Raw genomic sequence first — 18,484 nt, forward strand, 5'->3', positions numbered from 1 at the left:
GCCCCGGTTCGGATCCCACATATGAGGCCCAGTGACACTGCCCTCCACAGCTAAGATGCTGAACAACAGCTCAACCTGGAGCTGGGCTGCTGTGAGTCGCTGGCGACGGTGTAGGCTGCAGCCCCTGCTGCAGTGGGTTGCCATGGGCTATGGTATGTAGCCAGCAGCTAGCGTGAGTGGCCAGCAGCTGCAATGAGCGGCCGTCCAGAAGCCGGCGACTGATCTGCCTCACCTGGGAAGAGCACAGTGATCGTGCCAACATGGGCCAGTGAAGCGACGTCCTCCACAACTAGACTGAAGAACAAAAACGACAGCAACTTGTCTGTTCCCATCCCCCCGGTTCCCCAATAATAAATAAATAAATAAATAAATAAATAAATAAATAAATAAATAAATAAATAAATAAAAAGAACTGGACTTTACATGAGTAAGCCAATCTGTGCAGAGATTCTAATCTCTATCATTTTGTTGCAGAGGACCCTATAGAAGCAAACCTCATGGTGAACATTTAAGAATTTTTTTTTTTACTTCAATGCATTTTTTTTATTAATTAGTTTCAGGTGTACAAAACAATGTAATAGTTAAACATTTCACCCCTCACAAAGTGATAACCCCCCCAACCTTTTGCCTCTCTGACATTGTATATATTTATTACAATTCCATTGACTCTATTCCCTATACTATACTCCATATCCCATGACCATATATATGTTAAATTATAGTTGACATACAATATTATTCAGCTTCAGCTTCAGGATTACAGTGCAGTGATCAAGCCTCTACACCGTCCATGAAGTGGTCTCCCTAACAAGACATGTGCCCATCTGACACCCTACAAAATCTTACAACATTATTGATTATATTCCTCAAACTGTCTTTGATATCTCTGTGGCAATATTGTAGTTACCAATATATGCTGTCTAATCCCTTTCCCTTCTCCCTCATTCCCACCCCCCTCCCATCTAGCAACCATCAGTTTTTCCTCTGTGTCTCTGAGATTATTTCTGTTTACTTTGCTCATTTATTCAGTTCTTTAGATTCACGTATAATTGAGATCATATGGTATTCCTTAGTGAGGGCTTCTAAATTCTCTACCCCTTAAAAGTGAGTTGAGGGGAGTGGGAATGGAGGTATTTTGCAGAGTGCCTTTTCTGTCCTCTTGCTTTGTCACTACCCATTTCTACATCACTCTCTTTTAAATTAAGTAGCTGAAACCCCAGCCACTGTGCTGCAGTCTTGAATGTATACAGATAGCTAGACACCGCCAAAATGGAATCAGCCAAAGAGAGCAACAGCTTTTCATTAGGAATAGAAAGGAGAGGTGGTTCACTGTACTTGGGAAAACCCAGGAGCCCTGCCTGACTACTCATCCTTAATTAGGTGATCACTGGGTGAACTGAGTTCACCTATCTTATAAACCTGTCTTTTAGCCTCCAGACAATGCTATGCTCCCAGCTTGAAAAGCAGTCAGAGATTTCTCTGCCAACAGTTGATGAAGGGCTCTATCTTCCTCACATATGCTGTTCATCTATTGCACAGTTAATGACAACATCTATGGACAGGGTGGGGCTTTCTAAAAACATCTCCTATTGGCCAGAGTTGCTCCTGAAACTCAGCATGTGAATAGCTGGGACTAATCTCTCCACATTGTCTACTCAGGAAATTATTAATGAAGACTTTCTATGATTGGTGTCTGGCAGGGAGATACTGTTTCACATGTGGCAAGCATATATTTGGCCACCAGACTGATGGTTCACTCAGCAGATAAATGAGTGATCTCCCAATCATCCATTGGCTGTGAGTAAAATACATCTCAGAGCCTCCACCCTAACCCAAGATTGCTTGATCCATTGACAAGAAGTTTTGTCAAAGAAAAAAAATAGATATCAATTCAGGGCAAGACTCCAAACTAAGTCATAAATGGCAAAGCCTTCTGTGAAAGTCCAGCTCTGCCAAATGCAGGAAAATTTAATAAGCTTATGCAAAGTTATGTTAGGTTTGGAAGATTTGTGGACTGAATGTCCAACTTTACTGTGGCATTTGGTCTCTCAAACTCTTTCAACATTTCTCTGAAAACATCTTGTTCAACTCTGTATTCAGGGCCCTTCTTGAAAATCCAATGCAGCAACAAACTAAAAGCATTGATATTTCTTCCAAGTATGTTAGAAACCACTAGGCACAGCAGGCAAAATATTTGTTTTTCAGCTGTTTCCAAATCTACAGTCTCTGCTCATTCTACCTAACTTCCTAACAGCACCATGACATCACTGCTCCATTTCTGGCTATATTTTACCTTGTAAGATGAATCAACTTAAACATCTCAGGAGTATGTCACCACAGTTATGAGGTTTTCAAAAATAACACATTGCAGAGATGATGTTTACCTAATGTTCATAAATAAATTTAGAGGAGATGGTCACCAGTAAAAAATAGCTTGCTTCCTATTGATAAGGGTCAGCAATAAGTTCTTATCCCCATCCCAACACACACCCATCCCCAAGTCCATATATGTATATATCTCCAAACAATTCAATGGTCTAATGTGGTTGAAATACTTATAATGTCATGTCTTTCTTTCTTCCTTAGTGCAAGTAGCTGACCAACATTCTTTGTACAACATAGTTAGGAACATCTGGAATAAAGCTTGAGGGTCCCACTAAATTAAGCAAATGTAAGTCAAATTATTTCTCACTGTCATAGAAGAACAGTGTGAAAAGGCCTTTAATTTAGTTAGTTCATATGTCATTTGGCGTGAAGTTAGAAGAAGAAATCACACGGCAATTTGAAAGTGAAGATTTAATATCAAAACTATTAAGTATTTAGAGGGGATTAGCTATTAAGAAATGTTGAATTAGCTACTAAGAAAGGAGAATTCTAAGAAATACTCTAGGATTGAGGTAGAGTACCCACCAAAGGGACAAACTAGAAAGAGTGTCCTCTCTTTCAGGAAAAAAAAAATCCTTCCTTGTCTTCATTCTTAGGAAATATACTTACATTAACAACAGTCAATGAATCCATAGATTAATAAAAAGCCAAGAGAGAAACTGGCATGAATAATGAAAGGTGGGTCCTTTGACAGTTAATTCACAACCAAATATTATCCATAATAGTCAAAGTTCATATTGAATAAATGTGACTATCTACGATTATTTTGTTTCCAGATGATACTAAATTATACCTTTGCCTGTATGAGCCTTAACCACTACCACCCTTAATCACTGTCTCTATTATCACCAACCCTACCATCCTTGATCACTCTATTTTCAGTACTTATTAGTTAAAGAAAAAGAGCTTTCAAAACAGTGGTGATTCTTTATGTCCCAAATACATAATACACACACACACACACACACACACACACACACATTTTAAACTGGGCTTTCTTGAGAGATTGTTTGCGCTTGAAGTAATGACCTCTGCCAATGAAAAGATAATATATGAGACAGGCTTTCTTTGGGGTGGAGTGAAGAAGGACCAGAAGTGCCATAAGAGTACTTCCCATAAAACAAGAGAGAGAGATGCAAGCAAAATAAATCTTTAAACTTGGAGTCAACATATTTTCAAATTTCTCATCTATGCAACTTTAAGCAAGCTAATGATGCCAAAATTGTAAGGCAAGAAAACTGTGTAACTAATAAGGTATAATGCAGCAGGCTCCCAGGAAATGGAGCATAGTACCTTAAGGCATGCCCTCCTCTGTATAATTATTCCAACGCTATCTCATTCATATACTCTAACTCAGAAAAAGGGATGTGCCAATATAAAGGTGTAGCATGAAGGAGAGTCTTTGTAGTGGTGGAAGAGTTCTGTACCTTGACTGTGGTGGTGATTACATGAATCTGTGTATGGGATAAAATTACATAGGAACACATGCAAAAATACATTTAAAAATAAAAGCTAAATAGGCTCTGTGGTCTAGCCAAAGCAACGTGCCAATGCAATCTCGTCATTTTGAGATTGAGTCCTCCTCAGTAGTGGAGCCAAGTTGTTTGGGGTGCCTGAGTATTCCCACCCATAATCTCCATAGGACTCCAAGGCCACAACAAATAAATATACCAGCAGAGTAAAACCAAGGATGTTTTTTCAAGATCACTTCCTCACCATCCCACCCTAGTTTCATTATTACCCTAAACCCTTTCAGAGCCACCATTGGACCATGGACATTTAAGGAAGCATTCTTAACTTTATCCCATTTGTTTTTAAAAGAATGGCAAATCTGACCACATTACTAATCTGCTTTTCTTTATTTAACAAATTCTTATTCAGGGACTTACCCAGGTCACATAGGCCTAAAACTTGATATAACAATGATTCATAGTTACCCAGTGCCTAAAGGATGAATTCCAAATCACTCAGCCTTTCACATAAGCTCCTTAATATCCTTTGCTAACCTGTCTTTGCAGACTCATTTCCATCACTTTTTTCACCATTATTTCACCTCTGGTCACTCTGTACCCCTGCTAGCTATGATGCATTCTATATCTATCCATACTTACTTGCAGTTTCACACATATTACACCATCCTTTGTTCATGTGAACCTTTGAGTGGAACGTGTCCTCTGCCTTTCCTGGAATGCCTTCTGCCCCAACACACACACACACACACACACACACACACACACACATGCATAGAAAATTCATATAAATCTTTTAAAGATCTAGTTCAACAGAACTTCCTTTGACATGTTCCCCAACTAATGCCTGTGGTACTTTAAAATGATTACAACTTCTTTTCAGCTCCTCCCATCATAAGATGGGGACTATTTCCCCAATTCTTGATTTTGGAATACAAGCAGAGGTACTTGCTTTCTCCCATAAAATGCAGTAGATGTGACACTGTATAACTGCTGAGCATGAGCTCAGAAGCCTTGCTGGTGTTATTCTCATTTTCTTAGAGCCTTGCAGCCACCACATTAAACGCCTAGCTAACCTACTGGAGAGGCCACTTGGAGGAGAACCGAGACGCCCAGCTGGAAATCCTACCTGAGGTATGTGAATAAGTTTTTCTTTGACTCTCTGACCCTAACCAAACCACCATGAATAATCCCAGTACATACCAGCAGAGCTGTGTGCCTGAGCCCAGATCCTAGAACAAAATCATGAATAAATGCCAATTGTTTTAAACCCTTTAGTTCTGGAATGGTGTGTTATGTGGCAGTAGACAATTGATACAACCCCACCCAACTCCAGCCTCAGATATCTAGACATTCTGAATTCTGAAACACCCTAGCACTCTGTGTCTACTCCTATGATAAGATTCATATTTTACCGTGATCATTTGTTTATGCATTTCTCCCTGCTACTGGACTCAGAATTCCCTAGAAGCAGAAATATACCCAGGACCTCACAATGAGCCTGAATAGATAATAGGCACTACAGAAACAACTATTAGCTCAACAAACAGCTGAAGGACCAGGCTTTCTCAGGATACCCTTCATTGTGGTGATCCTATCTGAGTGAGTATTAACCAAACCATGGGAAGAAGAAACTTTCACTTTCTGTGCTGAGAAGAATAGTGAACCTCATGCCCTGGTGGTGTGACTCACATGAGGTTAAATTTAGTAGCAGTAATAGATTGGACCTTTTCAGAGTGCTAAGATTAAATAGCCTCATATGAGCAGTATTTTATTAGCTCTGTCAATCTAACAGTCAAGGGAACTCTTTGTTTGCAAATAAAAGAATGTAATTCCAAGCAAAAGCCTGTAAGTCTTGGCTTTGGGTCAAAATGCATTATAAAAATAAAAACATTTGTTTTATCCAATTTCTCTCAAGAGTTTCATCCAGCATTATCCAGAACAAGTCAAAATATTCACTGTAGTCTGTAGTTACTTGCATGTTACTGGTAACATGACTGGGGAAAGGCAGAAATATTATTTAGTCATCTTCAGATCATAATTCTTCCAGTTTGAATCTTATTTTGCATACTTTTATATGGATGAATACCACTGTTGAATCATTAAATAACCAATCCCATTTTTTTAGATATAAGATTTTTTTTTGTTTTTTCAATTATAGGTGACATACAATATTATTTTAGTTTCAGGCATACAACATAGTGATTAGACATTTATGTAACTTACAAAGTGATCACTCTGATAAATCTAGTACTCATCTGACACCATGCATAGTTAAATAACCCATTTCTAAGCATGGATATAGTCACTTTTTTAGATTTTATTAAAGTTGCATTAGCACAATTAATAAAATTTTCATCATACATAATTAATATTACAAGTCATCATTAAAATAATCATTAATATAAAGGTAAAAGGCAAAAATAGTTGGCTGACTAGGGAGCTCAGAAAAAGAAATTTTCAATTCTTGCTTTGCTTTCTCAAGGACTAGCTCTTTACCTGTTTGCATCTTAAGTTTTGCCCCTACTCTTTTTATTGGCAATTCTGTTCACTGAGAAGTTAATTTTTAAAAGATGAATTGTTGTGGTTGAACATAAGTTGTGGTTGAATGTTTTCATAGGAATTATATATGCACTCACATAAATAGTGTTTTAGCTAAGTAATGTGTGGTGTTTATGCTAAAAAAATTATTTTTAAAAATCTACATCATTATGTTTTTCTGTTTATCATTTTACAAATGTCTTTCATTAAGAATAAAACATGTCATTTGTTTTATTATTTTCCCTCTTTCATTGAGGTATAATTAACATACATAACTATAAATTTAAGGTGTATAGCCTAATGATTTTTTTAAAGATTTTTATTAAAATACAGCTAACATGCAATATTATATTATTTTCATGTGTACACCATTGCTATTTAACATTTATCTACTTAAGGAAGTGATCACCATAAGTACAGCAATGATCTAACACTGTACCATGCTATCACAATATTATTGATTATATTCCCTATACTGTATGTTACAGCCCCATGACTTATTTGTTTTACACCTGGAAATTTGGACCTTTTATTCCCCTTCACCTTCCACCCCCCTTTTTAATTTCTCAATTACTACTGACATTTGATATTATTTTATATGAATTTCAGGTGTACAGCATAGCTGTTAGAAATTTATATAATGTGAGAAGTGATCCACCTGACTAGTCTAGTACCCACCTGGCACTATGCACAGTTATTACCATATTGTTGACTATATTTTCTATGCTTTGCTTTACATCCCATGACTGTTTTGTAACTACTAATTTGTACCTCTTCATCCCTTCACCATTTTAACCCTGCCCCCAATCCCCTTCCCATCTATCACCTCGATAAATCTAGTACCCACCTGATACCATACATAGTTATTACAATATTATTGACTATATCACTTACGCTATACCCTACATACCTATGACTACTGTGTTACAATCAATTTGTACTTCTTAAGCTCTTCTCCTTTCTTGCCCACCCTAACCCCCTCCCATCTGGCAACCATCAAAAAGTTCTCAGTGTCTATGAGTTTGTTTCTGTTTTGTTTGTTTTGTTCTTCAGATTCCACATATAAGCGAAATCACATTGCATCTCTCTGTCTCTGTCTTACATATTCCACTCAGCATAATACCCTCTAGGTTCATCCATGCCACCACAGATGGCAAGATCCATTCCCCTCCATGGCTGAGCCATATTCTGTTGTATTTATGTACCACCTTTTCTTTATCAATTGATCCATCCACAGACACAAGGCTACCTCCACATCTTGGCCATTGTAAACAATGCTGCAATGTACATATAGATGCAAACGTCCCCTCAGTGTAGCATTTTGGGTTTCTTTGGATAAATATCTTGAAGTGGGATTACTAGGTATTATTTGTCTCTTGTTAAAGCCTTTGTTTTAAAGTCTATTTTGTCTGGCATAAGCATTGCTACTCCAGTTTTTGTTGTTTGTTTCCATTTTTGGGAAATAGCTTTTTCCATCCTTTTATTTTCAGTCTGTGTGTGTCTTTCTATCTAAAATGAGTCGTTTTTAGACAGCATAAGTAAGGGTCTTGTTTTTTTATCCATTCAGCCACATATGTCTTTTGATTGAATCATTTAATCCATTTACATTTAAAGTAATTGCTGATAGATATGTAGTTATTGCCATTTTATTATTCATATTTTTATTTTTATTTATTTATTTATTTTCATCTTAAAGCAGTGCCTCTAAGATTTCTTGTAATATTGGTCTGGTGGTAATGGACTCCTTTAGCTTTTTTTTTGTCTGGGAAGCTCTTTATCTGTCCTTTGATTCTAAACAATAGTTTTGCTGGGTAGAGTAATCTTAGATGTAGGTCATTTCTTTTCATCACTTTGAATATTTCCTGCCAATCCCTTCTGGGCTGAAAAAATTCTGTTTAGAAATCAACTTACAGTCTTATGGAAGCTCCCTTGTAGGTAACTAACTGCTTTTATCTTGTTACTTTTAAGATTCTTTCTCTGTCTTTAATTTTTGCCATTTTAAACCCTCTGTCAGGTGCAACTGATCTCACAGATTCATTGCTCATAAAGATGCCACTATGAAATACACATCTTTACTGTACTAAGTCACAAACACGACTGGTGATAGGTTATGGTAGAGAGGGAAGATACGGAAGTAATGAGCCATGATACTTAAGCTAACTGTTAGATATTTGGAAAATTGTGTGCAATGAATCTGTGAGATCAACTGTGCCTGATGGAGGGTTAATTATGATGTGCCTTGGTGTGGGCCTCTTTGAGTCCATCTTGTTTGGGACTCACTGTGCTTCCTGGGCTTGTATATCTCTTTCCTTTGCCAGGTTAGGGAAGTTTTCCATCATTATTTCTTCAAATAGGTTTTCAATTCCTCGCTGCCTCTCTTCTTTTTCTGGTACCCCATGATGCAAATGTTTTTACACTTGATGTTGTCCCAATGACCACTTAAACTATCCTCATACTTTTGGATTTTTTTTTCTGTTCTGATTGAGTGTTTTCTGCTATATTATCTTCTAAATTACTGAATTGATCCTGTGCTTCATCTAATCTATGGTTTATTCCCTCTAATGTATTCTTCATTCAATTATTGTATTCTTTATTTCTGACTGGTTCTTTTTTTATCTCCATTTTTATGTTTCTTATCTCTTTGTTGAAATTCTTGTAGAGATCATTGAACATCCTTATAACCAGTGTTTGGAACTCTGTATCTGGTAGATTGATTGGCTCCATTTTGTTTAGTTCTTTTTTACACTTTTGTTCTGTTATTTCGTTTGGGACATGTCCCTTTGTCTCCCCATTTTGGCTGCCTCCCTGTGTTTGTTTCTATGTATTAGGTAGGACTGCTATGCCTCCTGGTCTTAGTAGAGTGGCCTTATGTAGTATGTGTCATATGGCACAATCTCCCTGGTCCCCAGAGCCGGGTGTTCCAGGTGTGGCCCTTGTGTGGGTTGTGTGTGCCCTCCTATTGTAGGTGAGGCTTAGTTGCCATTTTCACATCATGGGAGTGATTCACCCTCAGGTTGATTGGTTCTCAAGACTGGCTGTGACTACAATAGAGGAGCTGTGGTGCAGGGGCTCACCCTACAGAGCAGAGTTTGCTTCAGTAGGGCTCTTGTTCCTGCCCAGTCCATCCTTTCATGTGTCATCCTCAAAGGCAGCTGGGTGATGCTCCAGGTAAGTCCAAAGCTGGCAACCAGATGTGCCAGCCTTGGGGCCTCCTGGGAGGAGACCATCTGCTGGCCATTTTCACCTGTAACCTGTGCTCTTCCTTGGGCCACCTAGCATGTGTCACAAAGAAATCACTGCTGCCCATGCTGGACTTGTTGGTGCCTTGAGAAGCCAAGCCACAAACCGAGGCTGGTTGTTGCTAGTGCTGGATGTAGGGCTGCTCAGCCAGAGGTCCAGGATATGCCAAAACCAGATGCTGTGTGTTTGGGTTTTTTGAGCCTTTGAGAGATTTTAGGAAAGTCTGCAACATGCCAACACAGACCATTTGTATAGAAAAGCCACTGGAAGTAGTTTGGCTGTGCCAGAAAGTTGGGTGAGGCAGGGTCTTGGAATCACCGGGGCAGGCAAATGAATGGTGTTAACCAGGTTGATGGGGATTCAGATATGGCAGCTGCCTGCATTTGCAAGCCAGAAGTGGGGAGGGCTCAACAAAAAAAATAATATCTTCTTCCAGCTCCTCCATCTGGGAGAAAACTGCCCCTCCAGCTCTTGGTCTGAAGCCAGACAATTCAGTTCCCCCCCATATGTCCCTGTCACCTTCTGAGCTGCTGCCCCAGAGCTGGAGCTCAGAGCAAGTGAGTCCATCAGTAAGTAAGTCCATGTGTGATCCGTTTAGGAAGAACATCTGGGATTGCAGCCACCATCCATCTCACCCACACATGATGTCCTCTGGTTTTCACAGACAGAAGTTATCAGAACTCCTTTCCCTGGCACTGGAACCCTGGGCTGAGAAGCCTAGTGTGAGGTTGGGACCCCTCGCTCCTCAGGGTGTACCTCTGCAGCTGAGGTATACTTCCTGATTTTTAATGGTCACATGCAGGTGTGAGACCAGCCCATTCTGTGTCTCTCACCCTCCCACCAGTCTTGAGGCGGTTTCTTCTGTACATCCTTAATTGTAGGACTTTGGTTCAGCTAGACTTCAGGTGATTCTCAATGATGGTTGTTCTGCAGTTTAGTTATAATTTTGATGTAGTTGTGAGAGGAAGTAAGCACAGCATTTACCTACTTCACCATCTTGACTGAAAGTACAGCATAATAATTTGACTTCTATATATTGTGAGATGATTACCAAAATAAGTTCATTTAACATCCATCATCTCATATGGGTACAAGACAGAGAGAATGTATTTTCCTTGTGATGAGAACTCTTAGGATTTACTGTATTAACTTTCAAATAGTTAATTATATTATAACAGCTATATACGATGTCTGAGAGGTAATAGACTGGGCGGTGGGGGTTATCACTCTGTGAGAGGTGTAAATGTCTAACTATTATGTTTTTGTACACCTGAAACTAATAAAACCTTTTTAAAATAAATCATACAGCAGCATTAACTATATTCATGATAGTGTACATGATATCTTTACTACTTATTTATCTTATAACTAGAAGTTTATAACTTTTGAACACCTTTATCCAATTTACCCTTCCCCTAACCTCTGCTTCTGGTAACCACATATCTGATCTCTCTTTCTATGAGGTGTTTGTTTATGGTTTTCTATATTGACATACAAGTGAAATCATGCAGAAGTATTTTCATTTCTCTATCTAACTTATTTCACTTAGTATAATGCTCTCAAGGTCTGTCCATGTTGTCAAAAATTGCAAGATTTTATATATATATATATATTTACAAATTCTTTATTCATTTACCCATCAGTGACATTTAAGTTGTGTTAATGTTTTGACTATTGTAAATAATACTGCTATAAAAATTGGATGATGATATCTCTTCCATATAGTGTTTTCATTTCTTTTGGATACATTTCCAGATGTGGAATTGTTGGATCATATGATAATTCTATTTTTATTTATTTATTTTCTTTTGAGGCACCTCAATACTGTTTGCCTTAGTGGCTGTACCAATTTATAATCCCACTAACAGTGCATAAGGGTTCTCTTTTCTCTCCATACTTGCCAACATTTGTTATCTCTTGTCATTTTAATGATACCATTCTAACAGTCATGAAGTGATACCTTATTTTGGTTTTGATTTGCATTTCCCTAATGATTAGTGATGTTGAGCTCCTTTTCATCTACCTGTTGACAGGAATTTTTACTAACCAAATAATATTTGTTAATATTAATTTTAAAAATTACAACATTTGCTTATTTTTAACCAAAATAACCAAAATCAATAACTGGTCAGATTTTTGTTAATGATTTGAGAATACTTTATCAAGATGTACTGGAACTTTTTTTAGTGATCTATTTAACTTTCTACTGTGAAACAGTGGATCCGTCTGGTTCAAGAAAGACTATACATCTTTACTAAGTTAGTTTAGATTTGGCAAAATGCAAACTCAACTCCTCATTAGTGAGCCCTTATTTATTTACAAGGAAATTTAACCCATATGATTTTGATTCACTGACACTTACAGTAATACAAGCAAATAGTGTTTCATAAGTGCTCCTTGATTTCTGAGAAGACTCTGAGCCATATTTTGCTGTGATTTTTTTCCCCTTAGGATAAGGAAGATTATTTTTAAAGAATAGAAAATCTACCTAGGTAGATTACCAATGACTAAATTAAAGACATGAATCAAACTTTTATAAATTGAATGCTTCCTGATTTTGTAACATCCATGTAGGTGCATGAGCTAGGGAATGAATCAGTTTTGTGTTCTCTGTTGACCTGGGTGCCTAATGGACTCCACCTAAACTAGCTGGTTCTCAAACTTCATACCAGAGCAATAAATCAGCCTCAAAGCTAACTCAGGGAACCTTTGGCTCTGAAGTCCCTCACCCTGGGAACTCCCCAGCTGAGAGGTGGAACTGGAGAGATTTAGAAGTGCTGACTTGGAGTTGTGAGTCATGGATGAGTGCCAAGGAACTTGCATAAATCATGAAAGCTTATGAATTTCATAGTCCTTATTTATAATACTGGGGTAATAGCCCAACATTTATGGTAGACATTTATTCCACAGATATAAAAATGAAGCATTATTAGAATTCTTTATACTAAATTTAGACATTGAGAGCTAAAATTCAGTAGAGCTTATCTTTCCTGAACCATAAATAAAGAACAGAAAGAGAGATTCAGCTGTCTAAATTAACATACTGTCTTGATATTTATGTGGCCAAAAATATGTAGTGAAAATACAGGAAATTTTGAATCATAAAACCTAGATTAAGACCCAAATCTGCTAATTACTAGTTATTTGATGTTGGGAAATGACAATACTCTCCATAGCCTTAGTTTTCCTAGTTGCTGCTCTGCATGCATCGAGTTATCACATCCATGGAGGTTTCTGTGTCTGGAAATCCTTTATAGCCATAAAACATTCTACCCATTTATTCTTAGAAATGCATGTGCAAAATTTGGAGTAAAGACATAAGTACAAAATTTAGTGTGATTAAAACTCAGAAATATTTTTTTATCTTTATAGGAAAAATTTGCAAGATCTGCAATACCATGCTTCAACCATTTTCTAGGCATTAAGAACAATTATATGTTGGGTTGTCGGAAAAGTCATGACGTATTTTTTCTATGTTTTTCGTTGCAAAAATGCGTCATGACTTTTCTGACAACCCAATATTTACTTCATAACTTAGATTCACTCCTCCCAATACAAAATGGCCCGCAACACTAGGGTATCCAGCGGCAGCTAAAAGAATACAACTATGCACAACGAAGGGTCACACTCCTTAAAAGAATGTCCCAATGTCCCAATTCAACACTAAGTTTGAGACACTGTGTTTCACTTTCTCGGTACAAAATCCCATTATCTAACCATTAACCGCTGCAAGCTTGATTTTGAAAATAAAACTACACTTAGAGGAAACCAAATTCTATCAGTCATTGTAGGAAGCAAAGTTCTTTCTGTTTCTTAAATGTTTTGGGCTTTTTTTTATTTTTGTAGAGAAAGTTGCATATTTGAACCATATGTGAATTGAAGTGGAACATGTTATTTTTTTATTGTGCCAGAGTTCCTAGAGGGCTCCAAAACTCAGAGGATGTGGCTGGTCACGGTAGCTTTTGGAAGGCCTGGATGCCTTTGCTAATGGTAGGGTTCCTGAAAAAAATTGTAGAGATTTCCTTTCCCCATGGTTTTTGCCACCCCATCCACAATCATCAATTCTCATCCGAGGAACTAGATTGGCTCACTGTATGGTGGCCTAATCAGACAATTTTCAAGGACTGGGGGACAGGAGGAGACTGTTGGCATGAAAAAGCCTATGTCAGAATGGAATGATATAATTGTGCTTGATAAAACACAGTTGCTTAGCCCAGTTCTAACATTAGCAATCAAGGCTTTCTTTGTGTATTAAGAGAATTTGGACTAGATGATTTCTAAGATCTTTTCTATGCCTGGCATTCAATGATTCTATGAAATTATTTTTTTGTTAATTTTAATTTTTTATATTTATTTTTCAATTACAGCTGACATACAATATTATATTAATTTCACATGTACGACATATGATTAGACATTTATATACCTTTCAAAGTAATCTTCCCAAAAGTCTACTACCCATCTAACACCATACATAGTTATCACAATATTGATATTAACTATATTCCCTATGTTGTACTTTATATCCTGTGACTATTTTTGTAACTGGCAATTTGTATTTCTTAATCTCTTTCACGTTTTTCATCCATTCTATCAATGCCCCTCCCATCTGACAACCATCAATTTGTTCTCTGTATCTATTATGAGTTTGTTTCTGTTTTCTTCACTTATTTTGGTTTTTTAGATTCCACATATAAGTGAAATCACATGATATATGTATTTCTCTGTCTGACTTACTTCACTTAACATAGTACCTTCTAGGTCCATGAGTGTTGTTACAAATGGCAAGATTTCATTCTTTTTTATGGCCAAGTAATATTTCATTGCATATATGAAACCTACCATTTCTTCTTTATCCATTCATTTTTTGATGGGCATTTAGGTTGCTTCCATATCTTGGCTATTGTAAATAATGCTGCAATAAACATAAGGGTACATGTATCTTTTCAAATTAGTGTTTTGGATTTCTTTGAATAAGTATTCAGAAGTGAAATTGCTGGGTCATATGGTAGTTCTATTTTTAAGTTTTTGAAATAACTCCATACTGTTTTCCATAGTGGCTGTACCAGCTTCCATTCCTACCAACAGTACATGAGGTTTTCCTTTTCTCCACATCTTCACCAACACTTGTAGTTTGTTGATAGCCATTCGGATACGTGTGAGATGATGCATCTTTGTGGCTTTGATTTGCATTTCCTTGATGATTAGTGATGTTCACATCTGTTCATGTCTCTGTTGGCTATCTGTATGTCCTCTTTAGAGAAGCGTCTATTCATGTCTACTTCCCAATTTTTAAAATTGGATTGTTTGTTTTTTTGATGTTAAGCTGTATGAGTTCTTCACATATTTTGGATATTAATCTCTTATCAGATATATTATTTGCAAATATCTTCTCCCACTCAGTCGTTTGCCTTTTTGTTTTATTGATGGTTTCCTTGTCTCAGGTTGCCATAAGTAACTATAAGCATTTGGCACATAGTAAAAAAAATTATTGTAAACAACTTGAATATTTGAATGTTTAGAGCAAAAAATATAAATATGAGAAGTAAGAGCTCTACCATTTTAAGAAAGTAGTGAATTTGACCTAAACTGGGTTCTGGAATCTGACCAAATTAGCAACATCTCCCTAAGGCAGGCATTTTAGTAGTGGATGTAAGAAAACTACTTGGTCAGGGTTATCCAGCGAAAGAGAACCAAACTGATATACACACACACACACACACACACACACACACACACATTTATTTATTTATGTTTTTTTTATTTAAAGGTATTGACTTACCATACAATCGTGGGAGCTGGCAAGTCTAAAATCCATAGATAAGGCTGACAGTCTGCAAAACCAAAATCAGGGAGGGCTTGAGGCATAATTTCTTCTTCTCTGGGAAACCTCAGTTTTTGTACTTAAGACTTTCAATTGATTGGATCAGGCTCACCCATATATCAAAGGTAATCTTTACTTAAAGTCAACTGATTGCAGTTGTTAACCACATTAACAAAATTTCTTTACAGCAACACCTAGATTAGTAGTTGATTAAATAACTGAGAACTATTATAGTCTAACCAAGTTAACACATCAGACTAACCATCACGTCTAGTATAAGGAAATGGGCTTTAAATTAAACACTATTCCTTTTTCAATAAAGTTACATTAGGAACTCAACAAAATAAAGTTAATGCTCTAAAATTTGGCAGAGTTAAAAACCGATTCTACATTTCTGCCTATTGGTATAATGTTTTCTTCTTGAAGCTCATTTATTGTCATTTCATTTAGTGAGAGAGGCCAAAATGGATTGGTGATGGAGCAGATCACTTTTTTCCTTTCCCATGGCATTATGCTTAGAAAAATTTAAAAGGTATGCAAGTCTATATTTATACATATTTTAATATAAAAATTCATTTAATTAAGATTTTTTTCAATTAAAAGGGCATAAACACAGAGGGGTTTTTTTCAGATGATGTTTTCCAAACTTTACCCAATGTCATAATGTCTCCTACCTTAATCTTGAAAATTAAGTAAAATATTTCTAGTTATAAGTTGATTACCTCTTCAAAAATCTGTACATTCTAAGTTTTGAATAGCTCATTATTAGAAATGTCTTTCACAAAATGGTCTAAATCTATCATCCTATTAGTTCCATCCATTGACCCCTCTGCTCTATAAAGAAACGTGCAATAATCTATCAGTTCTCATTATGCTCACAAGATCAAGGAAAAAACCCAGAGATTAACTTAATGGGTATTTACAGAATGAAATCTACATGACATATACTAGATGAAGTTTTGGCATGGTGCTGTTCATTTCAAAAGCTCAAGCAAATGTATTTTTTATTATTGTAATAAAGCTTTGTGATGAATTTAAGAGCAGGAGACCATATATATATATATATATATATATATATATATATATATATATATATATATGGTTTGGTTATTCTTTCAAAACCAAAAGGGTAAAAGTCCTGTTAATAAATGGAGAATGCATTTCTCATGCAAACTATTTACTCATAATTAAAAGAAAATGTAAAGATGATGAACTATATTTGAGTTTATGAATTTAGGAGAAACCAGATACCATCTGGAGACAGTTATTGTCTCTCCCTCTTCTCCACCAGTCCAACACAGAATCGGATTCATCCTTTCTTTCCCTGACCACAATTTGAAAGGCAAAAGGAGGGAGCCAAAAACAGAGACTTCAATGTTCTGTGGAAAGAGATAACGCATCCCTCAAAACTGGTTGAGCAGTAGTGGGCTCTCAGAGCCATCTGAATAGGGAGGGTTTACAGGAGAGGACTGAAGAGGTAAAAAGAGTAAGAAATGGGATGCCTACAATCTCCACTTCTCCATAATTTTAAAATATTACTGAAAATATTTTCACAAATGGAAATATTTCTTTAAAATGTGCTTGCTCAACCTAACTCAATATGAAGATAAAAAACTGTATATCGGTGTTTAGGGTGGCTTTATTCATAATGGTTGAATACTGGAAGAATCAAGATGTCCTTCAATGGATGAGTGGTTAAATAAACAGGTGCATCAATAGCATGGAATATTCCTCAGCAATGAAAAGAGAACAAACTATTGCTAATGCAACAATTGGTATCCATGGGATTAGGCTAAGTGTAAAAGGCCAGTTCCAAAGGGTCATATATTGTGATTCTATTTATGTAACATTGGGTAGGTCACACATTCTTCAGGTCTGGGGGTAGGAGGAGAGAAATGTGGTTAAGGATCAACAAAGGATCTCTGTGGTAGCAGAACTCTTCTGGATGTGATGTTAAACCATGGTTTTGCAAGATGCTATCACTGAGGGAAACTCGGTAAAGGGTACATGGAATATCCCTGTATTATTTCTTACAACTGCATGGGATCTGTATTTATCCCAAAATAAAAAGTTTAATTTAAAAAACTAGTTGGGCATATTGGTGTGAGTATACTTCTGGGCTATCTATTCTGTTCTGTAGAACTATGTCTATCTCTCCACCAATTCTACACTGTCTTGCTTGCTATAGCTGTAATAGTAAGCCTTAGTATCAGGTAGAGTGTCTCCTCCCAGTTTATTCTTTCTTTTCTTTTCTTTTCTTTTTCTTTCTTTTTTTTTTTAGCTGAGCCATCCTGCCACCTGTTGGCAGCTCAGCTCCGTCCAGCACTCGAACCGCTGTTGCTCAGAGCTCACACTCTTGAGTGAGCTCTTAACCAAATGAGCTACTCAGCCAGTCCTGCTATTCTTTATTTTCAATATTATTCTATCTATTCTAGGCTATTTCCTTTCCATATAAATTTTTGAATAACCATGTATATGTCCACAAAAGTTTTGCTGGAACTATATTAAACCAGTAGATCAATTTAGGGAGAATTGACATATTTATTATTTTGAGTCTTCCAATCCCATAACACAGTATTTCTCTGTATTTATTTAGTTATTTGAGTTCCTTCATTAGCACTTTATAATTTTTAGCATAAATAACCTATACATATTTTGTGAAGTTTATACCTAAATATTTAATTTTCTTTGGAATGATTGTAAAAGTTTGTGTTTTTAATGGTGTTTCAATTTTTGATTTCCAGGTATTTGTTGTTAGTATACAGAAAAGTGATTGATTTTTGCATGTTGATCTTGTATTCTGAGAAGTTGTTAAGTTCCCTTATTAGTTCTAGGGGAATTTTATATATATATATAGTTTCCTTGGAATGTTTTGTGTAAATAATCATGTGTTCTAAACACAATGTTTTGTTTTGTTTTTTGTTTTTTTTTTTTTAAGCTGAGCCATCCCGCCACCTGTTGGCAGCTCACGGCTGCTCAGCTCGGGCTGACTCGAACCACTGTTGCTCAGAGCTCAAACTCTTGA

This window comes from Hipposideros armiger, unplaced genomic scaffold, assembly GCF_001890085.2.
Source record: "Hipposideros armiger isolate ML-2016 unplaced genomic scaffold, ASM189008v1 scaffold_313, whole genome shotgun sequence".
Classification (NCBI taxonomy): domain Eukaryota; kingdom Metazoa; phylum Chordata; class Mammalia; order Chiroptera; family Hipposideridae; genus Hipposideros; species Hipposideros armiger.